Raw genomic sequence first — 25,274 nt, forward strand, 5'->3', positions numbered from 1 at the left:
GCAAGCTATAGTCTGTTTTCTATTCAGGCTCCAGTACTCTGGAATGCCCTCCCGGTAACAGTTCGAGATGTTACCTCAGTAGAAGCATTTAAGTCCCATCTTAAAACTCATTTGTATACTCTAGCCTAAAATAAATAGACCCCCTTTTTGGACCAGTTAATTTGCCGTTTCTTTTCTTTTCTCCTCTAGCCCTCCTTTTTTTGTGGAAGGGACGGCACAGATCCGGTGGCCATGGATGAAGTGCTGGCTGTCCAGAGTCAGTACCCGGGGGGTGGACCACTCGCCTATGAATCGGTTTGGGACATCTCTGCGCTGCTGACTCGTCTCTGCTCGGGATGGTCTCCTTCTGGCCCCACCATGGACTGGACTCTCACTATTAGGTTCGATCCACTATGGACTGGACTTTCACAATATTATTTTAGACCCACTGGACGTCCATTGCATCCGGTTTTAAATGAATAAGCGCCCCGGCGGAAATTCAAGGAAATACGGTATCCATCCATCCATTTTCTACCGCTTATTCCCTTTCGGGGTCGCGAGGGGCGCTGGCGCCTATCTCAGCTACAATCGGGCGGAAGGCAGGGTACACCCTGGACAAGTCGCCACCTCATCGCAGGGCCGGAAATACGGTATACATAAGTATTTGTTTTGTCTATGTTTTCTAATGTTAAAAGTTGCATTTGTGCGAGAGGTGTGCAACTCTCCTTTTTTTATCCACCGCGCATGGCACAATCAGGTTTCACTTTGGCAGCCTTCCAACATCATTTGCAGCGGCACGCAATTATATTCACTTCTGTTTACTTTTAAGAAATTCTCTATAATCACAGTGGTTGAGGAAGAAGGGAAGAGGCTGTGATTGGCAGGATGTGCCAAATATGGTCGAGGTAAACGCTGACATCCATTTGTCCAAACTTTTGACTCATTTGCCAAAACAACAACAGATCCAACTTTAATCCCAATCATGAACACCAGCCAGGATTGTTTTCTTCCTCACAGGAGGAGTCTGAAGTGCAGCTGCAGCCTTTTTATTTCATGTCAGAAGGCATCACCTCATCATGGGAATAATGACCACAGTGGGTAGTTGCTTCTGACAATTGTCATGAAACAGCGGCCACACATTTCCCGCTAATGTCACTCCATCCCCAAGAAGCGAAGAGAACGTCGGAGTGATTATGACTAACTGGCAGCCATGTTTGTCCTTGCAGGGTCCGAGAAATGACATGAAGGAGGAATTATATATACTGTATATATATATATATATATATATAAATATATATATATATATATATATATATATGTATATACTATATATATATATATATGTTCATCCCTTCAGACAGAACATCAAAAATCCATAGTAGTGAACAAGGATATGACGGACCCCCACTAATCTCTTCACAATTGTGCTCTAAACTTTAGAGTCTACCATCAACATCTGTCATCCCGTCATCCCTTTTCATGTTTTGCAGTCAAATTACGTGACACCGATTTCAATTCCCTGGACTCCTGGACTGACTAGATTCAAGGTCATGTGCTGTAAGGTTGCCTTATACTGCGACTTCTAAATAAAAACCCTGTTTCCATATGAGTTGGGAAATTGTGTTCGATGTAAATATAAACGGAATACAATGATTTGCAAATCATTTTCAATATGCTACAAAAAATATATTTGATGTTCAAACTGATTTTTGCAAATAATCATTAACTTTAGAGTTTGATGCCAGCAATACTTTCCAGAAAAGTTGGGAAAGGTGGCAATAAATACTGCTAATGCTCATCAAACACTTATTTGGAACATCCAACAGGTGTGCAGGCTAATTGACAACAGGTGGGTGCCATGATTGGGTATAAAAGCAGCTTGCATGAAATGCTAAGTAATTCACAAACAAGGATGGGGTGAGGGTCACCACTTTGTGAGAAAATTGTCGAACAGTTTTAGAACAACATTTCTCAAAGAGCTATTGCAATGTATTTAGGGATTTTACCATCTACGGACCGTAAAATCATCAAAAGGTTCAGAGAATCTGGAGAATTCACTGCACGTTAGCCATGATATTACGGACCTTTGATCCCTCAGGCGGTACTGCATCAAAAACCGACATCAGTGTGTAAAGGATATCACCACACGGGCTCAGGGACACTTCATAAAACCACTGTCAGTAACTACAGTTGGTCGCTATAAGTAGAAGTTAAAACTCTACTCTGCAAAGCAGAGCCCATTTATCAACAACACCCAGAAACGCCGCCAGTGTCGCTGGGCCCGAGCTCATCTAAGATAGACTGATGCAAAGTGGAAAAGTGTTCTGTGGTCTGACAAATCCACATTTCAAATTATATTTGGAAACTGTGGACGTGGTGTCCTTCGGAACAAAGAGGAAAATAACCATCCTGATTGTTATAGGTGCAAAGTTGAAAAGCCAGCATCTGTGATGGTATGGGGGTGTATTAGTGCCCAAGGCATGGGTAACTTACACATCTATGAAGGCCCCATTAATGCTGAATGGTCCATACAGGTTTCAGAGCAACATGTGTTGTCATCCAAGCAACGTTATCATGGACGCCCCTGCTTATTAAAGCAAGACAATGCCAAGCCAAATGTTACAACAGCGTGGCTATGTAAAAAAGGATTGCGGGTACTTTCCTTGTCCGCCTGCAGTCCAGACCTGTCTCCCTTCAAAAATGTGTGGCGCATTGTGAAGCGTAAATTACAACAGCGGAGACCCCGGACTGTTGAACGATCGAAGCTCTACATAAAACAAGGATGAGAAAGAATATCACTTTCAAAGCTTCAACAATTAGTTTCCTCAGTTCCCAAACGTTTATTGAGTGTTGTTAAAAGAAAAGATGATGTAACACAGTGGTGAACATGCCCTTTCCCAACTACTTTGGCACAGGTTGCAGCCATGAAATTCAAAGTTAATCATTATTTGCAAAAAAAAAAATTAAGATTATGAGTTTGAACATCAAATATCTTGTCTTTGTAGTGCATTCAATTGAATATGGGTTGAAAAGGATTTGCAAATCATTGTATTCCGTTTATATTTACATCTAACACAATTTCCCAACTCATATGGAAACGGGGTTTGTACATTATCGTTGACTTGGCCCTCCCTAATCCTGACAGTGAAATTTCTGCGACATTTTGAGCAGATTGCGTAGCTTTTTCCTATGCAAGAAGAAGAAATGGGCCGCATGGGCAAATGCGGTTCTTGCCCAGAGAATGTTTATTACCTCAGTTAGCATCTAATGTACAACTCCACAATGCCATACTGTCACGCCTATGGTTGATGTTTTGTTTTGGTCATGCTATGTTTAGTTTTTGGGACATTTAGTTCTGTTTTGCATTTCCTTGTTTGTCTTACCATGCCAACTGATTTAGTTTTCTGTCATGTCTGATCATGAGTTTTGTATGGCCATATTACCCTGAGCATCCCCAATCTCATCTGTTCTCAAAGCTAAGAAGTGTCTGGCCTGGTTAGTACTTGGATGGGAGACTGCCTAGGAATACCAGGTGCTTTGGACTCTATGTTACTTTATTTTTTTCACTCCCTGTTTTGTTACCATGACGACCAATCAGTTCACCTGTCTTGTCTCACACCTGTTTTCACTTATCATGTTCATTATTTAAGCCACAGTTACCAGGTAGTCAGTCTGGCAACGTCACCTCATTCACGCCCTCGATTATCTGCTCCATGCCTTGCAATGATGTCCGTTTTGTCCACGTAAGTTTTTGTTATTCATGCCATAGCACAAGTGTTTTTGTTTCATGTTTGTAGTTTATAGCCTTTGTGCTAGTCTTTTGTTTTATAGCCCAGTTTGTTGGTTCCTGTTTTTAGTTTTGGTGTTAAAATAAAGATATCTTTACCTTCACGCCGTTTCCACTCCATTCGCTTAGCACCTCAGGAAAACAAACCAAGACCAAGTCCGAGCCTGAAACATATTCTCTTTTTGCATAGACTGAGCATAGATACCCCATCAGCTATCAATAATTGACAGACTGCGGTCCAGATCCGAACTCAGACGCATTTCTACACAATTCAAGAAATGTACAAATGCATTTAAAATTTTGGTGCATTTTCCATGCAGTTTTACTAAATTATAACCACACTGGACAGAACAGATAATGCCAGTGTCTGATGACTTCAGTACAACGTACTACGGCTCGTTGCAAACCACATTTGTCATGTAAAATAATGGAATGGGAGGAAAGTCATAAGAAACAGTCATCCTAAAAATAGTGTGGCACTAAAATGTATTTCCTGTTCAAAGATATGACAGCACATGGCAATGTATCATGTCTTCCATGTTAAATTATATTGGTAAGTTGTACACTTTTGTTCCTATATTAGGTCGCACTGAGGCAACCATTGTCATGACATGTGCATACATTTGCACAGATTACCAAAAAAAAAAAAAAAAAACAGCCCCAGAGGTGGAGGGGTGCATAAATGAGTCATGTGGCTTTGGCACATGGAGAAATGAAACTTCACCCACAATATGGCTCATGTGACAGCCAGATGGCGCATAATGTTATCTAAGAGGTCTCCCGGCACATCCAGCACCTTACTACAACTAAAATATGTATGCGAAAATGATCTTTTCAAGTAACGCTATGCAATTTATGAAGACCGAATGTGGTCCGATTTATCCACCAGTGGGCTAGAGGAGAAATCCTGGTATGTATTTATTTCATCAATAGAATATTGTTAATGAAACATGTATTGTAATTAGTACTATATGTTTCCCGGTAAGGTCGAACCTCGGATCCAGGAGGAACAGTGTGGTTTTCGTCCTGGTCGTGGAACTGTGGATCAGCTCTATGCTCTGGGCAGGGTTCTTGAGGGTGCATGGGAGTTTGCCCAACCAGTCTACATGTGCTTTGTGGACTTGGAGAAGGCATTCGACCATGGGGAGTGCTCAGAGAGTATGGGGTATCGGACTGTCTGATTGTGGCGGTCCGCTCCCTGTATGATCAGTGTCAGAGCTTGGTCCGCATTGCCGGCAGTCAGACACGTTTCCAGTGAGGGTTGGACTCCGCCAAGGCTGCCCTTTGTCACCGATTCTGTTCATAACTTTTATGGACAGAATTTCTAGGCGCAGTCAAGGCGTTGAGGGGTTCCGGTTTGGTGGCCAAAGGATTAGGTCTCTGCTTTTTGCCGATGATGTGGTCCTGATGGCTTCATCTGGCCAAGATCTTCAACTCTCACTGGATCGGTTCGCAGCCGTGTGTGAAGCGACCGGGATGAGAATCAGCACCTCCAAGTCCGAGTCTATGGTTCTCGCACGGAAAAGGGTGAAATGCCATCTCCCGGTTGAGGAGGAGATCTTGCCGATTGAAAGTTTGATCATATTACGCCTGTACTGGCTCACCTGCACTGGCTTCCTGTGCACTTAAGATGTGACTTTAAGGTTTTACTACTTACGTATAAAATACTACACGGTCTAGCTCCAGCCTATCTTGCCGATTGTATTGTACCATATGTCCCGGCAAGAAATCTGCGTTCAAAAGACTCCGGCTTATTAGTGATTCCTAGAGCCCAAAAAAAGTCTGCGGGCTATAGAGCGTTTTCCGTTCGGGCTCCAGTACTCTGGAATGACCTCCCGGTAACAGTTCGAGATGCCACCTCAGTAGAAGCATTTAAGTCTCACCTTAAAACTCATCTGTATACTCTGGCCTTTAAATAGGCCTCCTTTTTAGACCAGTTGATCTGCCGCTTCTTTTCTTTCTCCTATGTCCCCCCCTCCCTTGTGGAAGGGGTCCGGTCCGATGACCATGGATGAAGTACTGGCTGTCCAGAGTGGAGACCCAGGATGGACCGCTCGTCGAGACCCAGGATGGACCGCTCGCCTGTATCGGTTGGGGACATCTCTACGCTGCTGATCCGCCTCCGCTTGAGATGGTCTCCTGTGGACGGGACTCTCGCTGCTGTCTTGGATCCGATTGAACTGAACTCTCGCGGCTGTGTTGGAGCCACTATGGATTGAACTTTCACAGTATCATGTTGGACCCGCTCGACATCCATTGCTTTCGGTCCCCTAGAGGGGGGGGGCCCCGTTGCCCAGATCTGAGGTCCTCTCCAAGGTTTCTCATAGTCAGCGTCCCACTAGATGTGAATTCTCCCTGCCCACTGAGTGTGAGTTTTCCTTGCCCTTTTGTGGGTTCTTCCGAGGATGTTGTAGTCGTAATGATTTGTGCAGTCCTTTGAGACATTTGTGATTTGGGGCTATATAAATAAACATTGATTGATGATTGATTGCCCCTAGTGGAGGAGTTCAAGTGCCTTGGAGTCTTGTTCACGAGTGAGGGAAAAGTGGATCGTGAGATCGACAGGCGGATCGGTGCGGCGTCTTCAGTAATGCGGACGTTGTACCGATCCGTTGTAGTGAAGAAGGAGCTGAGCCGGAAGGCAAAGCTCTCAATTTACCGGTCGATCTACGTTCCCATCCTCACCTATGGTCATGATCTTTGGGTCATGACCGAAAGGACAAGACCACGGGTACAAGCGGCCGAAATGAGTTTCCTCCGCCGCCGGGTGGCGGGGCTCTCCCTTAGAGATAGGGTGAGAAGTAAAGCCGCTGCTCCTCCACATCGAGAGGAGCCAGATGAGGTGGTTCGGACATCTAGTCAGGATGCAACCCGAACGCCTCCCTAGGGAGGTATTTCGGGCACGTCCGACCGGTAGGAAGCCACGGGGAAGACCCAGGACACGTTGGGAAGACTATCTCTCCCGGCTGGCCTGGGAAGGCCTCGGGATCCCCCAAGAAGAGCTAGACGAAGTGGTTGGGGAGAGGGAAATCTGGTCATCCCTGCTTAGGCTGCTGCCCCCGTGACCCGACCTCGGATGAGCGGAAGTAGATGAATGGATGGAATGGATGTTTAATAATAGTATTACTGTTATTAATTCTTAATTAATTAGTAAACAGTACGCACATCTTATTTAATTTATTTCATTTCCTTTATCAGTATTAGACTATATCTTCTGAGTAACATGTTTGGCGGTGTTGAAAATGTATTCACCTTTGGTACTGGCATAGAAAGACAAAAAATATATATTCACGCATTTAAGATTAACTGTCAAAAGCTCTTTTGAACCTAAGTAGCCGGCTGACACTCAGCACATTTTACACAGTATAACAAAATCCAAAGTAAAAAAGAAGTCATGCTTGACTGGTTTTAGCTTCCTGGGTGACAGCAAGGAGTCACGACTAAAAAGTTCTTCAGTCCCTGTCTTGGTTATAATCTTCAAATATCCACTGCCCTCCATTTATCCAATGTCTGATAAGTGATTTTTCCTTAAAAGGGAACAGCAGGTTTTTAGTATTTTTTTTAATAGAATTTTGCTTATCATTCACATTCCTTATGCAAGACAATTAGTTGCAAGCAAAAGTCAGCTATATAAACATAATTCACTTCACTAACAATGAAGGTAATGATGGTATTCGCCGTGGAGAGGCTTCAGTGATGTCCAACTTCAAAATGTACCTATCAAAATACCATAATTTATGTCACCACATGACCATTGCTGGAGAAATACTGTACAGGAACACATTTACAGACTACTGAGAATTGAATTACCTCAACAGTGTACAAAGCAGGTTATTTTCTGGCGCATTTAAAAATGAATTAAAACACCCATCCATCCATCTACTCAGTGGCCTAGTGGTTAGAGTGTCCGCCCTGAGATCGGTAGGTTGGGAGTTCAAACCCCGGCCGAGTCATACCAAAGACTATAAAAATGGGACCCATTACCACCCTGCTTGGCACTCAGCATCAAGGGTTGGAATTGGGGGTTAAATCACCATAAATGATTCCCAGGCGTGGCACCGCTGCTGCCCACTGCTCCCCTTACTTCCCAGGGGGTGAACAGGGGATGGGTCAAATGCAGAGAATAATTTCGCCACGCCTAGTGTGTGTGTGTGACAATCATTGGTACTTTAACTTTACTTTAACTTTAATCCCAATTAAAACACATTAGCAATTGAATCTTATGTGGTACTTTCAAATTCAAAATTGGAAAAAACATTAAAAGTGAAAAAAGAAAGTATTTGTAGCACTCATCGATGCGTATAAGCCAGTGGTACCCTTCGTCATCGGCTTATTTGAGTCATTCCATCAACTGAACAACTGAGCTAGCTTCCAGGGTTGGCCGACATTGTCTCACAAGATGTTGTTTCTCATTAAATATCCTTCTTGAAAATGGCCTTGCAAACATATATCTTCCACCTAATCAACGTTTTGTTCTCCTTCTCTGCAATCCCCGTATGGCGACGGCACAACACTCCCTTCTTAAAGGCCTACTGAAACCCACTACTACCACCACGCAGTCTGATAGTTTATATATCAATGATGAAATATTAACATTGCAACACATGCCAATACGGCCTTTTTAGTTTACTAAATTGCAATTTGAAATTTCCCGCGAGTTTCTTGTTTAAAATGTCGCGGAACGACGACGCGTACGCGTGACATCACGGACTGTAAGGAAATATTAGCGCTGCACCAAACAAGACTAAAAGTCATCTCTGTTCATGGCATAATTACACAGTATTTTGGACATCTGTGTTGCTGAATCTTTTGCAATTTGTTCATTTAATAATGGAGACTATAAAGAACAATGCTGTTGGTGGAAAGTGGTGGATTGCAGCTGCCTTTAGCACAGAGACACAGCGGTGTTTCTTTGTTTGTTGTGAAGCGGAGCGGTCAAGCGAACATGTTTTCTTTACGTCAACCAGTATGTTTTTGGATGGGGAAATTGTGTTATATATCCTACCGGAGAAATCATTGGATTATTCGTCGTCCTGCAGCAGCGGCAGCTGTGAGCTTAGCTCCTCGCTTTCTCTCTGAGACACTTCGTGTTCACCGCAGTCATCTGACCTCGACGTATGTCTTTACAATCTTTAAAATCTCACTAAAACACTATTAAAACAATAAGCAGGTAAGGGGTCTTCCAGAATTATCCTAGTAAATGTGTCTAATTACATCTGAAACGCTCACACTGCCCCAGCCCGGAGCCGTCGCTTTATTTATTTATTTTTCTAGTCCTTCACTATCAATATCGTAATTCAGGAATCTTTCATCCTCGCTCAAATTAATGGGGGAATTGTCGCTTTCTCGGTCCAAATTGCTCTTACTGCTGGTGGCTCCCATTAAAAACAATATGAATATATGTGGAGCCCTGCAACTCGTGATGTCACGCGCACATACTTCCGGTAAAGGCAGGGCTTTTCTATTAGCGCCCAAAAGTTGCAAACTTTATCGTCGATGTTCTCTACTAAATCCTTTAGGCAAAAATATGGCAATATCGCGAAATGATCAAGTATGACACATAGAATGGACCTGCTATCCCCGTTTGAATAAGAAAATCTCATTTCAGTAGGCCTTTAATTGAATGTATACTCACTTTGCAATTATAAGTGAGTATCCAATCACAGTCTTGTTAACATCAGTCTACATAGATAGGCTACTCTCAACAACTTCCGATCTGATTGGCTATCGCAACTGTAGCTCAACTCTATGTATTCTCAAATTATTTCGCTAACGGTGCCAGTTAGTATCCAATCACAGGACGCGTAAATGTCACGTTCAACGTGACACCACCTCTGATTGGCCATCGCAACTGTCTATCACCTGTATGTCCCTTTTCACTTAGAGTGCATGAACGCCCACATTGTTGCTTCTGAAGGCCTCGGGCAGATTTCGTACAGCATGGCAACATAAGTCAAATCAAATCAGCTTTATTTATAAAATACATTTAAAATGTACCACAGGTGTAGCCAAAGTGCTGTACAATGGACAGCTTAAAAGATAATAAGAGAACCGAGCAAACAACACAACACAAACAGAACATGAGAAAAAATAAATAAATAAAACATAAAAACAGGTTCACAGCAGGTGAATAATGGGTCGCCATTGCAGGATGGATATCACTTAGTGTTAAAAGCCAAGGAATACAAGTATGTTTTTAAGAGAGATTTAAAAACAGGAAGAGAGGAGGCTTGTCTAACACTCAGAGGTAGGTCGTTCCAGAGCTTGGGAGCAGCTCTGTCACCTCTAAGCCTCAGCCTTGTGTCAGGGACTGTCAAGCTAGCTGAATTCTGATTTGATTCAAACTAAAACTAAAAACAACAGCACTGGAGGGAGCATAATATGACACGAAGAGATTATGAATACTTTAAGATATTTAGGGAAAGTAAATAAAAAAAAATATATATTTAATTATGATCATGATTTCTGGTTGTGGGCTTCACGTTGGCAGAGGGGTTAGTGCGTCTGCCTCACAATACGAAGTTCCTGCAGTCCTGGGTTCAAATCCAGGCTCGGGATCTTTCAGTGTGGAGTTTGCATGTTCTCCCCGTGAATGCGTGGGTTCCCTCCGGGTACTCCGGCTTCCTCCCACTTCCAAAGACATGCACCTGGGGATAAGTTGATTGGCAACATTAAATTGGCCCTAGTGTGTGATTGTGAGTGTGAATGTTGTCTGTCTATCTGTGTTGGCCCTGCGATGAGGTGGCGACTTATCCAGGGTGTACCCTGCCTTCCGCCCGATTGTAGCTGAGATAGGCGCCAGCGCCCCCCGCGACCCAGAAAGGGAATAAGCGGTAGGAAATGGATGGATGGATGGGTTGTACTTGTAAAGCGCTTTTCTACCTTCAAGGTACTCAAAAGGCTTTGACACTACTTCCACATTTACCCATTCACACACACATTCACACACTGATGGAGGGAGCTGCCATGCAAGGCGCTAACCAGCACCCATCAGGAGCAAGGGTGAAGTGTCTTGCTCAGGACACAACGTGAAGAGGTTGGTACTAAGTGGGGATTGAACCAGGGACCCTCGGGTTAGGCACGGCCACTCTCCCACTGCGCTACGCCGTCCCTAATAATAATAATAATAATAATAATAATAATAATAATAATAATAATGATAATAATAATGATAATAATTAATATATTTCAGGGTTTCCCACAGTGTTTTGTTGTTAAGGCGGCTTAAACTAAGATCTTAACTCTCCAGCCACACGTGCGCATTTAAAAAAACTATCTCTGTCCCCAATCAAATGCATACACCGAGTGTCATACGCATATCAAAATACTGGGGGCGCTGTAGCCTAGGACTTAAGACCATTTTGGCCAATCAGAAACATCCAAAACGTCATTTCCAGGGGCAGATAACAGCAAAAATTGCGGGTCACGGTAAGAAAGAATTACCGTATTTTTCGGTTTATAAATCGTTCCGGAGTATAAGTCGCACCGGCCGAAAATACATAATAAAGAAGGAAAAAAACATATATACGTCGCACTGGAGTATAAGTCGCATTTATGGGGGAAATTTATTTGATAAAATCCAACACCAAGAATAGACATTTGAAAGGCAATTAAAAATAAATAAAGAATAGTGAACAACAGGCTGAATAAGTGTACGTTATATGAGGCATAAATAACCAACTGAGAAGGTGCCTGGTATGTTAACGTAACATATTATGGTAAGAGTCATTCAAATAACTATAACATATAGAACATGCTATACGTTTAGCAAACAATCTGTCACTCCTAATCGATAAATCCCATGAAATCTTCTTCCTCGAAGACACTTCTTAACAACTCTGCCAAAACAAAGGTATGCACCGCTTCCTCTTGTCGTTTTCTGCTGCATATTTCACTACATCCAGCTTGTAATCTGCAGTACATGATTTCCTTTTTGGTCCAATTTTTGTTCAGCCCTTCTCAGTTTTTATAAGTTACCGCCAACGATGAAATTATCCATTTTAATAGATACGGCAGTAGCATATAGCATATAGCAGTTAGCATCCCATGACCCACAATGCACTTCTGCCATGACCCTCCCCCGCCGAATGAAATAAGTGATATTATTTACAAACCCTGTTTCCATATGAGTTGGGAAATTGTGTTAGATGTAAATATAAACTGAATACAATGATTTGCAAACCCTTTTCAACCCATATTCAGTTGAATGCGCAACAAAAACAAGATATTTGATGTTCAAACTCATAAACTTTTTTTTCTTTGCAAATAATAATTAACTTAGAATTTCATGGCTGCAACACGTGCTAAAGTAGTTGGGAAAGGGCATGTTCACCACTGTGTTACATTACCTTTTCTTTTAACAACACTCAATAAACGTTTGGGAACTGAAGAAATTAATTGTTGAAGCTTTGAAAGTGGAATTCTTTCTCATTCTTGTTTTATGTAGAGCTTCAGTCGTTCAACAGACCGGGGTCTCCGGTGTCGTATTTTACGCTTGATAATGATCCACACATTTTCAATGGGAAAAATGTCTGGACTGCAGGCAGGCCAGGAAAGTACCTGCACTCTTTTACTATGAAACCACGCTGTTGTAACACGTGGCTTGGCATTGCCTTGCTGAAATAAGCAGGGGCGTCCATGATAACGTTGCTTGGATGACAACATATGTTGCTCCAAAACCTGTATGGACCATTCAGCTTTAATGGTGCCTTCACAGATGTGTAAGTTACCCATGCTTTGGGCACTAATACACCCCCATACCATCAGAGATGCTGGCTTTTGAACTTTGCGCCTGTAACAATCCAGATGGTTATTTTCCTCTTTGTTCCAGAGGACACCACGTCCACAGTTTCCAAATATAATTTGAAATGAGGACTCATCAGACCACAGAACACTTTTCCACTTTGCATCAGTCCATCTTAGGTGAGCTCCGGCCCAGCCAAACCGGCGGCGTTTCAGGATAATGTTGATAAATGGGTTTGGCTTTGCATAGTAGAGTTTTAACTTGATCTTACACATAAAGTAATCAATTGTAGTTACTGACAGTGGTTTTATGAAGTGTTCCTGAGCCCATGTGGTGATATCCTTTACACACTGATGTCGGTTTTTGATGCAGTACCGCCTGAGGGATCAAAGGTCCGTAATATCATCGCTTACGTGCAGTGATTTCTCCAAATTCTCTGAACCTTTTGATGATTTTACGAACCGCAGATGGTAAAATCCCTAAATTCCTTGCAATAGCTCGTTGAGAAATGTTGTTCTAAAACTGTTCGACAATTTGCTTACAAATTAGTGACCCTCACCCCATCCTTGTTTGTGAATTACTTAACATTTCATGGAAGCTGCTTTTATACCCAATCATGGCACCCACCTGTTCCCAATTAGCCTGCACATTTTAGTGGGATTTTCCAAATTAGTGTCTGATGAGCATTTCTCAACTTTATCAGTATCTATTACCACCTTTCCCAACTTCTTTGTCACGTTTTGCTGGCATCAAATTCTAAAGTGAATGATTATTTGCAACAACAAAAAAATGTTTATCAGTTTGAACATCAAATATGTTGTCTTTGTAGCATATTCAATTGAATATGGGTTGAAAATGATTTGCAAATCATTGTATTCTGTTTACATTTACATCTAACACAATTTCCCAACTCATATGGAAACGGAGTTTATACAAGAATATCAATCCACAATCCTCTGTGATGAAAGAGAGAAGACCTCTACTTCAGGCATGTGGGCGCTAACTTGATTGCTCGGAAGTAATAATTTTAAAAGGCAATGTTGTATTAATGGGGCGTCAAAACATTCTTATATGAACTGCACTGCAATTACAAATGCTCTCAGAAGACCACTTTCTACAATGTGGAATCATATTTTGCCCATTTGCTTTAATATTATCATTGTTTGACAACAGTGTGACAAAAATACTTGCTTTGGAATCAGAAGTCAAGATGGCAAGCATATACAGTATTAAACTTCAGCTTTTTTAATTGCATTTAAATAGGGTTGTATTAAAAATGCTTTGAGTAGATTCTTGTAATAAATAATATTGAGTTAAGTAAAACTGCAGTTGCATTATTATTTTTTTCTGTCGAAATTAAAATACCTCGAAGTGCTTTATTGACGCACTCCAGCGCCCCACGCGACCCCGAAGGGAATAAGCGGTAGAAAATGGATGGCATTCAAAAGTTTTGTTTTCATGATGCGATGAGGTGGCGACTTGTCCAGGGTGTACCCCGCCTTCCGCCCGATTGTAGCTGAGATAGGCGCCAGCGCCCCCCACGACCCCAAAAAAGGGAATAAGCGGTAGTAAATGGATGGATGGATGGATTCTCAGTCCAAAAATTAATTCGAAAAAACTCCCTGTGGTCGGTCTTTCTTTTCTTCGGACCTGCATCCTCTCCAATAAATTCATGACTTAGCGTCATGTTCGAAGTGCAATCAAAGATCATTTCTTGTTGCTGTCTGCTATTTATCATCAGCACAGCCATTAGAGAAATAATATTTCTAATATGTGCCAATATTACAGCGGACATCGCAACATAGGATGCCGGACAGACCTGGGAGGCCCAAACGCATTGTGAGGGTCTGCTCGGAACGTCTGGCAGAGTCTCCTGTCAGAGAAAGTTTCAATTCCCACCTCCGGAAGAAGTTTGAACATGTCACGAGGGAGGTGCTGGACATTGAGTCCGAGTGGACCATGTTCTGCACTTCTATTGTCGAGGCGGCTGATCGGAGCTGTGGCCGCAAGGTAGTTGGTGCCTGTCGGGGCGGCAATCCTAAAACCCCTTGGTGGAGACCAGCGGTGAGGGATGCCGTCAAGCTGAAGAAGAAGTCCTATCGGGTCCTTTTGGCTCATAGGAGTCCGGAGGCAGTGGACAGGTACCGACAGGCCAAGCGATGTGCAGCTTCAGCGGTCGCGGAGGCAAAAACTCGGACATGGGAGGAGTTCGGGGAAGCCATGGAAAACGACTTCCGGACGGCTTACCCTCAGGAAGGGGAAGCAGTGCACTGTCAACACCGTGTATGGTGCGGATGGTGTTCTGCTGACATCAACTGCGGATGTTGTGGGTAGGTGGAAGGAATACTTCGAAGACCTCCTCAATCCCACCAACACGTCTTCCTATGAGGAAGCAATGCCTGGGGAATCTGTGGTGGACTCTCCTATGTCTGGGGCTGAGGTCGCTGAGGTAGTTAAAAAGCTCCTCGGTGGCAAGGCCCCATGGGTGGATGAGACCCGCCCGGAGTTCCTTAAGGCTCTGGATGCTGTGGGGCTGTCTTGGTTGACAAGAGTCTGCAGCATCGCGTGGACATCGGGGGTTTCCTTGCTTAGGCTGTCGGATAAGCGGAAGAAAATGGATGGATGGATGGATGGATGGATGGATGGATCGCAACATAGCGAGGCTGCTAACTTGTTAGAAGTCACAGACGCCAAGTGGTGAACGGAAAAATAAATACATTTAATGCGCTATAAAAGTGATGAAAATGCATATTTGCCTTTACATTCCTTGAACATACACTGTATTCTATACGAAACTCAATTTTAAAAAGCCTTGAACCCTTATATTTCAAACTGTCATCTACTTTGAGCATTTTTTATGAAAGAGAATTAACCTTTACATATTATTTCAAACTCCTGTCACAGCTTTAGTCTGTTTTATATGAACACATTCAACTTCAATGCAAGTTGTCGTCACTCACAGAAAATCTACTCCTACAACAAGAGAGACCGTGCTCGTATTTAGTGGCTGCAGTGATCCCTTTTTGCGCTGCACCTCGTTTCAAATCTGGTCTTCTATCAATCAATCAATGTCAATCAATGTTTATTTATATAGCCCTAAATCACAAATGTCTGAAAGGACTGCACAAACCACCACGACTACGACATCCTCGGAAGAACCCACATAAGGGCAAGGATATCTCACACCCAGTGGGCAAGGTTCAAACGTGATATTGCTACTCTTAAAGGGGAACATTATCACAATTTCAAAAGGGTTAAAAACAATAAAAATCAGTTCCCAGTGGCTTGTTGTATTTTTTTTATTTTTTTTTCAAAATTTTACCGGTCCCGGAATATCCCTAAATAAAGCTTTAAAGTGCCTTATTTTTGGTATCTTCGAAACCACTATCCATTTCCCTGTGACGTCATACAGGGCTGCCAATACAAACAACATGGCGGTTATCACAGCAAGATATAGCGACATTAGCTCGGATTCAGACTCGGATTTCAGCGGCTTAAGCGATTCAACAGATTTTTGGGACGGCGTGGCGCAGTGGGGAGAGTGGCCGTGCGCCACCCGAGCGTCCCTGGTTCAATTTTCCACCTAGTACCAACCTCGTCAAGTCCGTTGTGTCCTTGAGCAAGACACTTCACCCTTGCTCCTGATGGTTGCTGGTTGGCGCCTTGCATGGCAGCTCCCTCCATCAGTGTGTGAATGTGTGTGTGAATGGGTAAATGTGGAAGTAGTGTCAAAGCGCTTTGAGTACCTTGAAGGTAGAAAAGCGCTATACAAGTACAACCCATTTATCATTTATCATTTATTTTGCATGTATTGAAACAGATGGTCGGAGTATGGAGGCAGATAACGAAAACAAAATTGAAGAAGAAATTGAAGCTATTGAGCGAATAGCTATTGACGCTATTCGGCCATAGCGTGGGTGTACCTAATGAAGTGGTCCATAGCATGGCTGCCTTATTAGCATCGCCGGTAAAATTTGCGGACCAAATGATCAGGACTTTCGCATCTTGTGACACTGGAGCAACTAAAATCCGTCGACTGGTAAGTGTTTGTTTCGCATTAAATGTGGGTATCTAGTTTCAAATGTACATACAGCTAGCGTGAATAGCATGTTAGCATCGATTAGCCGGCAGTCATGCCGTGACCAAATATGTCTGATTAGCACACAAGTCAAAAACATCAACAAAACTCACCTTTGTGATTTTGTTGACTTTATCGTTGCAAATGCATCTGCAGGTTATCCATACATCTCTGTGCCATGTCTGTCTTAGCATCGCCGGTCAAATGTGAAGACACTTTGGTACATTCAATGGGGGTCTGGCGGCAGATTTCTTGCCAGTGGTGCAACTTGAATCCCTCCCTGTTAGTGTTGTTACACCCTCCGACAACACACCCACGAGGCATGATGTCTCCAAGGTTCCAATAAATAGTCGAAAAAACGGAAAATAACAGAGCTGAGACCCGGTGTTTGTAATGTGAAAATGAAAATGACGGGTGTGTTACCTCGGTAACGTCACGTTTTGACGTCATCGCTAAAAGACCGATAAACAGAAAGGCGTTTAATTCGCCAAAATTCACCCATTTAGAGTTCGGAAATTTGTTAAAAAAATATATGGTCTTTTTTCTGCAACATTAAGGTATATATTGACGCTTGCATAGGTTTGGTGATAATGTTCCCCTTTAAGCCTTGCCCAATGTTAAGCAGAGATATGTACTTAGTTTTCATCGCAACAGCAGTAGAAAATGTCGTCTCACAGAGATAGGTGGTTGCAAAGGGTAGTAGAATGCCAAATAGCAAACACCGGATTTTCTTTATTTCCGACTAGATATGCCCAATCCCAGAATGTGCTTCATCGTAGTTACGTTGCTGTTCATTATTGTGGTTATTTCGCAATTGTTTTTTGTGCAGCTGAAAAATGCTTTTTTTTCTTTCCTGTCACAAACATCTCATCTTTAAGTCTCCTTTAGCTCTTTGCACATGTTATCATGTGCACTTACCGTATTTTTCAGACTATAAGTCGCAGTTTTTTTCATAGTTTGGCCGGGGGTGCGACATATTCTCCGGAGCAACTTATGTGTGAAATTATTAACACATTACCGTAAAATATCAAACAATATTACTCATTCGCAGAAGAGACGAAGAAAATGTCAGCAACCATCACAAACACGTCAACCAATAAGAGTTCAGCGGGGGGAGGGTCATGGCAGAGGTGCATTGTGGGTCATGGGATGCTAACTGCTATATGCTATATGCTACTGCCGTAGCTATTAAAATGGATCATTTCAACGTTGGCGGAAACTTATAAAAACTGAGAAGGGCTGAACAAAAATGGCACCGAAAAGGAAATCATGTACTGCAGATTATAGGATGGACGTAGTGAAATATGCAGCAGAAAACAACAAGAGGAAGCGGCGAATAACTTTGTAGTTGGCAGAGTTGTTTAGAAGCGACACCGAGGAAGAAGATTTCATCTGATTTATCGATTAGGAGTGACAGATTGTTTGGTAAACGTATAGCATGTTCTATATGTTATAGTTATTTGAATGACTCTTACCATAATATGTTACGTTAACATACCAGGCACCTTCTCAGTTGGTTATTTATGCGTCATATAACGTACACTTATTCAGCCTGTTGTTCACTATTCTTCATTTATTTTAAATTGCCTTTCAAATATCTATTCTTGGTGTTGGATTTTATCAAATAAATTTCCCCCAAAAATGCGACTTATACTCCAGTGCGACTTATATATGTTTTGTTTCCTTCTTTATTATGCATTTTCGGCCGGTGCAACGTATACTCCAGAGCGATTTACATCCACGCTGGTGCATAGCTCAGTTACAATCGGGCGGAAGGCGGTGTACACCCTGGACAAGTCACTACCTCATCACAGGGCCAACACAGATAGACAGACAACATTCACACTCACATTCACACACTAGGGCTAGTTTAGTGTTGCCAATCAACCTATCCCCAGGTGCATGTCTTTGGAAGTGGGAGGAAGCCGGAGTACCCGGAGGGAACCCACGCATTCACGGGGAGAACATGCAAACTCCACACAGAAAGACCCCGAGCCCGGGATTGAACCCACGACTACTCAGGACCTTCGTATTGTCAGGCAGACGCACTAACTTCTCTGCCACTGTGAAGCTCTCCAGAGCCACTTATGATCCAAAAAATACGGTACTACTTCTAGTGGGTAGAACAGCAAGCGTGTTAAAGACCTACTGAAACCCACTACTACCCACCACGCAGTCTGATTGGGTTGGCCGACATTGTCTCACAATATGTTTCTCTTTAAATATCCTTCTTGAAAATGGCCTTGCAAACATATATCTTCCACCTAATCAACGTTTTGTTCTCCTTCTCTGCAATCCCCGTATGGCTACGACACAACACTCCCTGCTTAAAGGCCTACTGAAACCCACTACTACCGACCACGCAGTCTGATAGTTTATATATCAATGATGAAATATTAACATTGCAACACATGCCAATACGTCCGGTTTAGTCTACTAAATTGCAATTTTGAATTTCCCGCGGAGTTTCTTGTTCAAAATGTCGCGGAATGATGACGTGTGGGCGACGTCACGGATTGTCAGGAAATAATAGCGCAGCTCCATTTACGGCTAAAAGTAGTCTCCTTTCATCGCGCAATTACACAGTATTCTGGACATCTGTGTTGCTGAATCTTTTGCAATTTGTTCAATTAATAATGGAGAAGTCAAAGTAGAAAGATGGAGTTGGGAAGCTTTAGTCTTTAGCCACACAAACACACAGTGATTCCTTGTTTAAAATTCCCGGAGGTGAAGCTTTACTATGGATCAGAGCGGTCAAGCGAACATGGTTCCCGACCACTTGTCAACCAGCAGGTTTCAGTGAGAAAATTGTGGTAAAAAGTCACCTCTTACCGGAGATCTGTCGAGTTTGCGCTGTCCTTGTATCTGCCGTGACTTCCCTCAGACATTGGCTTCAAGACACCCGTGGACACACTCCTCCGACTATCAGGTACTATTTAATCTCACTTAAACACTAGCAACACAATAGAAAGATAAGGGATTTCCCAGAATTATCCTAGTAAATGTGTCTAAAAACATCGGAATCGCTCTGTGGAGAGACAAAACCGACAGGCCGACAATGGGACGTGACGCTCTTTTGCCGGCTCAAGATGGAGGCCAGGAGGCGGAGGATGTGGCGGAACGGAAAGGCGATGCGTGCCTCGGGCAACGCCACGGTAATCAGAGTCAGGTGCGTAATACACACACCGGGTCTCAATCTGTCCACCTTTTGACAGCATTTAAGAGAGGAAAAAGAGGAAGGAGAGAGAGAGAGTTGGAGTGTCCACAAGCGAATAATGAGCCCCTGAGGAAGACGGCATCACCGGCTGCTGAGAGGAGCAAAAGAGGAGGTGCTGGGAAGCGGCGTGATCGACTCTGATGCATAAGCGATATTTGAAAAAATAAAAGAGTCTAACCTGCTCGACGTGATGTCCTCCTTGAGTGATCCATGTAACGCACACGGGGACGGCGGGAGTCGTTCACACGCTCACAATGCAATCGCCTTTTTTTTAAAATGTATTTATTTTTTCTACTCCTTCGCTATCAATATCATCATCCACGAATCTTTCATCCTCACTCAAATTAATGGGGAAATTGTCGTTTTCTCGGTCCGAATAGCTCTTTTTGTTGGAGGCTCCCATTATAAACAATGTGAGGACGTGAGGAGCCCTCACACTGGTGACGTCATCGTCTGCGACTACCGGTAAAGGCAAGGCTTTTTTATCAGCACCAAAAGTTGCAAACTTGTCGCTTTCTCGGTCCGAATTGCTCTTACTGCTGGTGGCTCCCATTAAAAACAATATGAATATATGTGGAGCCTTGCAACTCGTAATGTCACGCGCCCATACTTCCGGTAAAGGCAGGGCTTTTCTATTAGCGACCAAAAGTTGCAAACTTTATCGTCGATGTTCTCTACTAGATTCTTTCGGCAAAAATATTGCATTATCGCAAAATGATCAAGTATGACACATAGAATGGACCTGCTATCCCCATTTAAATAAGAAAATCTAATTTGACCACTGCTGTCACCTCGTTACAGGCTTCTAATATGAAAACTAGAGCGTAGATACAAATCATCAAAAACTACCTTGCCACCTGACTGCGACCACCCCACCCCCCCACCCCCCCCCCCCCCCCCATGAGGTTCTGACCCACTATTTAAGAAACACTGCTTTAGGGCATGTCAACGTGCTCGCTGTTGACCAGTTTCCTGTTGGTGTCTAGCAGCAAAAAGACAATTACTCAACCGTGTGCCAATTAAATAGCGATAGAAGCCCAGCGCTTTGTTGCTAGAAGCATTTAAGTCTCACCTTAAAACTCATCTGTATACTCTAGCCTTTAAATAGACCTCCTTTTTAGACCAGTTGATCTGCCGCTTCTTTTCTTTCTCCTATGTTCCCCCCTCCCTTGTGGAGGGGGTCCGGTCCGATGACCATGGATGAAGTACTGGCTGTCCAGAGTCGAGACCCAGGATGGACCGCTCGCCTGTGTATCGATTGGGGACATCTCTACGCTGCTGATCCGCCTCCGCTTGAGATGGTCTCCTGTGGATGGGACTCTCGCTGCTGTCTTGGATCCGCTTTGAACTGAACTCTCGCGGCTGTGTTGGAGCCACTATGGATTGAACTTTCACAGCATCATGTTAGACCCGCTCGACATCCATTGCTTTCGGTCCCCCTAGAGGGGGCGGGGTTGCCCACAACTGAGGTCCTCTCCAAGGTTTCTCATAGTCAGCATTGTCACTGGCGTCCCACTGGATGTGAATTCTCCCTGCCCACTGGGTGTGAGTTTTCCTTACCCTTTTGTGGGTTCTTCCGAGGATGTTGTAGTCGTAATGATTTGTGCAGTCCTTTGAGACATTTGTGATTTGGGGCTATATAAATAAACATTGATTGATTGATTGATTGCTAAGGGGCAGGTTTTCCAAATTTGCATCATCAACATACCCTTTCTCCATCTGCGTTTTTTATCAATATTCCTATCCGCAATCTTTCTCTCTCTCCCTTTTTCTCTCCACACTGCATACCTTCTCACAGAACACCTTTTCGAGTTCAGCAACTAAATATAGCGAGCGGTGCAGACAGGCTTAGCCTCCTAACGAATGACATGTAAAGCATATAGTGGGCAGAGCAGCACGAGCATGTGTGCAATGGTGCGCAGCAACGCAACTGTGACAGAAAACTAAACCTCTCGCATCGGCAATGAAAGATGAATGCCGTGCAGTTAAAAGTGCAAAAAAAGAGGCATAAACCGAAATACAATTGTTTACAATATTTTCTAAAACATATACATTATACGATATAAACATGTCACACAGCATGTAGAGTGCATACCAATTTAAATACCATGCAAATAGGGGTGTAACGGTACGTGTATTTGTATTGAACCGTTTCGGTACGGGTTGTACCGAACAAGTTTCTAAGTGAAAGTCTTAACAAGCTGCTTTGCTTCTTCTGCCTCTGTCTCAGCACCCAGCATTGTCCCACCCACACAACCATCTGATTGGTTACATATATAGCGGTAACAGCCAATCAGCAGTGCGTATTCAGAGCGCATGTAGTAAATGCTTCAGCTGCCTTATGCTCAGGTGAGCATAAGGCAGCGTACTCTACCCAAATGATAATAAACACCCCCCAGTCAACTACTACTAACATCACTATGAGCCAGTTGACATTCTAGAAACTTAAACTGCAGCTGAGCTCGCTCGCAGTTCTGGCTTGAGGTGAAGGCTAATTAGCCTTTAGCTTAATAATAGCTCATTTTGCAGTGTGTGTGTGTGGGTGTTTTACGGACAGAAACGCTTTGAATGGCAGCGTCCCTACTATCACATGTTGATAGAAATATGACATTTACATAATAAAAATCCACTACAGGCTATCCAAATGCTGTGATAAATTAAGCATGATGAGTTTACTTGAAACTGTTTAATGTTGCACTTTTTATATGTACAAGAAAAGTTTTGTCATTTTATTTAATCTGACCAACAATTTGAGGCAGTTTAATGTTGATTAACGTGGGCAGAATTATTATAGCGTTCCCAATGTTAAAACGATAAAGCCATTGTTTAGAAATTAGGTAAATAATTAACCAAAATAATTATATTTTGTTGTTTTCTTACTGTACTGAAAATGAACTGAACTGTGACCTCCAAACCGAGGTACGTACCGAACCGAAATTTTGTGTGTACCGTTACACCCCTACATGCAAATATGCCACTTTTATGTTTTCAGCAGTATAAAGATGAGCATTCTGATTGGATGTGCTTTAACCTTCCTCTTGTGTTAGCTTTCTGTTACCATCTCTTATGTCAACGGGTTGGTTTTGACCCATGTCTTAAATTAGCTGTAAAATACGCTAAAAACAATGATCTATCATCCAATTTGTTTCTCATGTCTTGGTTACCTCGTTAGGCTTCCTTATCCTTGAAAATATTGGTTTTAATATTTTTGGTTTGGGCCATTGGGCCTTTTTTTGTCAGTATACCCCTCGATTTCAATTTTTAAAAATGGTAAAACGAACCTCAAGAGAATCATATAAATAAAAAAAGGTTGTTGTGTTATCTAACTATTACTAAGGGGTATTAGAACACATCTCTTAAATAAATGTGTTTTATTTATTTTTTCATTTTAAGAATTTTAACTATAGTAACATCTATGGTGTTACGGGTCAATTTCGCCCCATATATATTTACTTCAAGAAAAAGGCTAAAAGGCATTTTTTTCAGCAACAGCAATCCAACATCAAACAAACAACAATCAATCAAGCAAATGAAACCAAGAGAAATAGATTACTAGTTCCAAAACTAATAAAAAACTAAATCAGAGTGGCAAAAAGTGACACTTTTAGTGTCCGTCTTTTGTTTGTTTTTGTACAGGATAACAAGGTAAAATGAGAATCCACTAAAGCTCACATGATTGGGAGAGGAGCTGGCTGTCAGTGTGTTCAGTTTTGGCTCTTATCATTGCTTTATCATCTTATTTTTAGAACTGGGTCGAAACCGACCCTAACAACACCAAGGGCATAATTTCTACCAGAGCATTTTATAATTTAGTGAAAAAAATTAAAATATTTTATTTTGTTGACAAAGAGGTTCCTGACAAAGTCAAAAAGCTTTGATGCAAAAAATAAATGTATGTGGTGTTTTTATGCATTTAAAAACTAAAACGGGTCGGTGCCGACCCGTACACAAGACGAAGGTTAAGATCATTGTCTTTCTGTCTGTCCTTAATGTTGCCTTTACTGTATGCATGTGAATTAAAGTGAAGAAAGTTTACGCTCACATGCTGCTGAACAGGCGACAACTTAGTTCAAAGTCCAGTTCAAATCAGTTGAGAAATAGCACCAACCGACTGAACAAGTGTGGTACATGGATGACGGACTGCAAGTAACTTCAGTTGGTTTTCATTGACCCACAACATATTCACAGACTAAAACTACAAACCCCGTTTCCATATGAGTTGGGAAATTGTGTTATATGTAAATATAAACGGAATACAACGATTTGCAACCCATATTCAGTTGAAGGCACTACAGAAACAAGCTATTTTGATGTTCAAATTCATAAACTTAATTTTTTTTTTTGCAAATAATAGTTAACTTAGAATTTCATTGCTGCAACACATGCCAAAGTAGTTGGGAAAGGGCATGTTCACCACTGTGTTACATAACATTTTCTTTTAAGAACACTCAATAAACGTTTGGGAACTGGAGAAACTAATTGTTGAGGCTTTGAAAGTGGAATTCTTTACCATTCTTGCTTGATGTAGAGCTTAAGTTGTTCAACAGTCCGGGGTCTTGTTGTCGTATTTTACCCTTCATAATGCGCCACACATTTTCGATGGGAGACATGTCTGGCCAGGAAAGTACACACACTCTTTTACTACGAAGCCACACTGTTGTAACACGTGGCTTGGCATTGTTTTGCTGAAATAAGCAGGGGCGTCTATGATAACGTTGCTTGGATGACAACATTTGTTGCTCCAAATCCTGTATGGTCCATTCAGTATTAATGGTCAAATATAATTTGAAATGTGGACTCGTGAGACCACAGAACACTTTTCCACTTTGCATCAGTCCTTCTTAGATGAGCTCGGGCCCAGCGAAGCCGGTGGCGTTCCTGGGTGTTGTTGATAAATGGGTTCGGCTTTGCATAGTAGAGTTTTAACTTGCACTTACAGATTTAGAGACCATCTGTAGTTACCGACAGTGGGTTTATGAAGTGTTCCTGAGCCCATGTGGTGATATCATTTACACACTGATGTCGGTTTTTGATGCCTGAGGGATCAAAGGTCCATAATATAATTGCTTACGTGCAGTGGTTTCATGAGATTCTCTGAACCTTTTGATGATTTTACGGACCGTAGAAGTTAAAATCCCTAAATTCCTTGCAATAGCTCGTTGAGAAATGTTGTTCTAAAACTGTTACGACAATTTGCTTGCAAATTGGTGACCCTCGCCCCATCCTTGTTTGTTAATTACTTAGCATTTCATGGAAGCTGCTTTTATACCCAATCATGGCACCCACCTGTTCCCAATTAGCCTGCACACCTGTGGGATGTTCCAAATAAGTGTTTGATAAGCATTCCTCAACTTTATCAGTATTTATTGCCACCTTTCCCAACTTCTTTGTCACGTGTCGCTGGCATCAAATTCGAAAGTTAGTGATTATTTGCAACAACAAAAAAATGTTTATCAGTTTGAACATCAAA

The 25,274-nt window shown here is 42.4% G+C and overlaps 1 protein-coding gene across 1 annotated transcript in view; it reads right to left on the minus strand.

Moving 5' to 3' along the window:
• nlgn4xa (neuroligin 4 X-linked a) overlaps window positions 1–25,274 on the minus strand; it is a 254,586-nt gene that overhangs the window by 142,659 nt on the left and 86,653 nt on the right. The gene's annotated exons all lie outside the window — the stretch shown is intronic.

Source organism: Nerophis ophidion, linkage group LG06 (assembly GCF_033978795.1).
Source record: "Nerophis ophidion isolate RoL-2023_Sa linkage group LG06, RoL_Noph_v1.0, whole genome shotgun sequence".
Classification (NCBI taxonomy): Eukaryota; Metazoa; Chordata; class Actinopteri; order Syngnathiformes; family Syngnathidae; genus Nerophis; species Nerophis ophidion.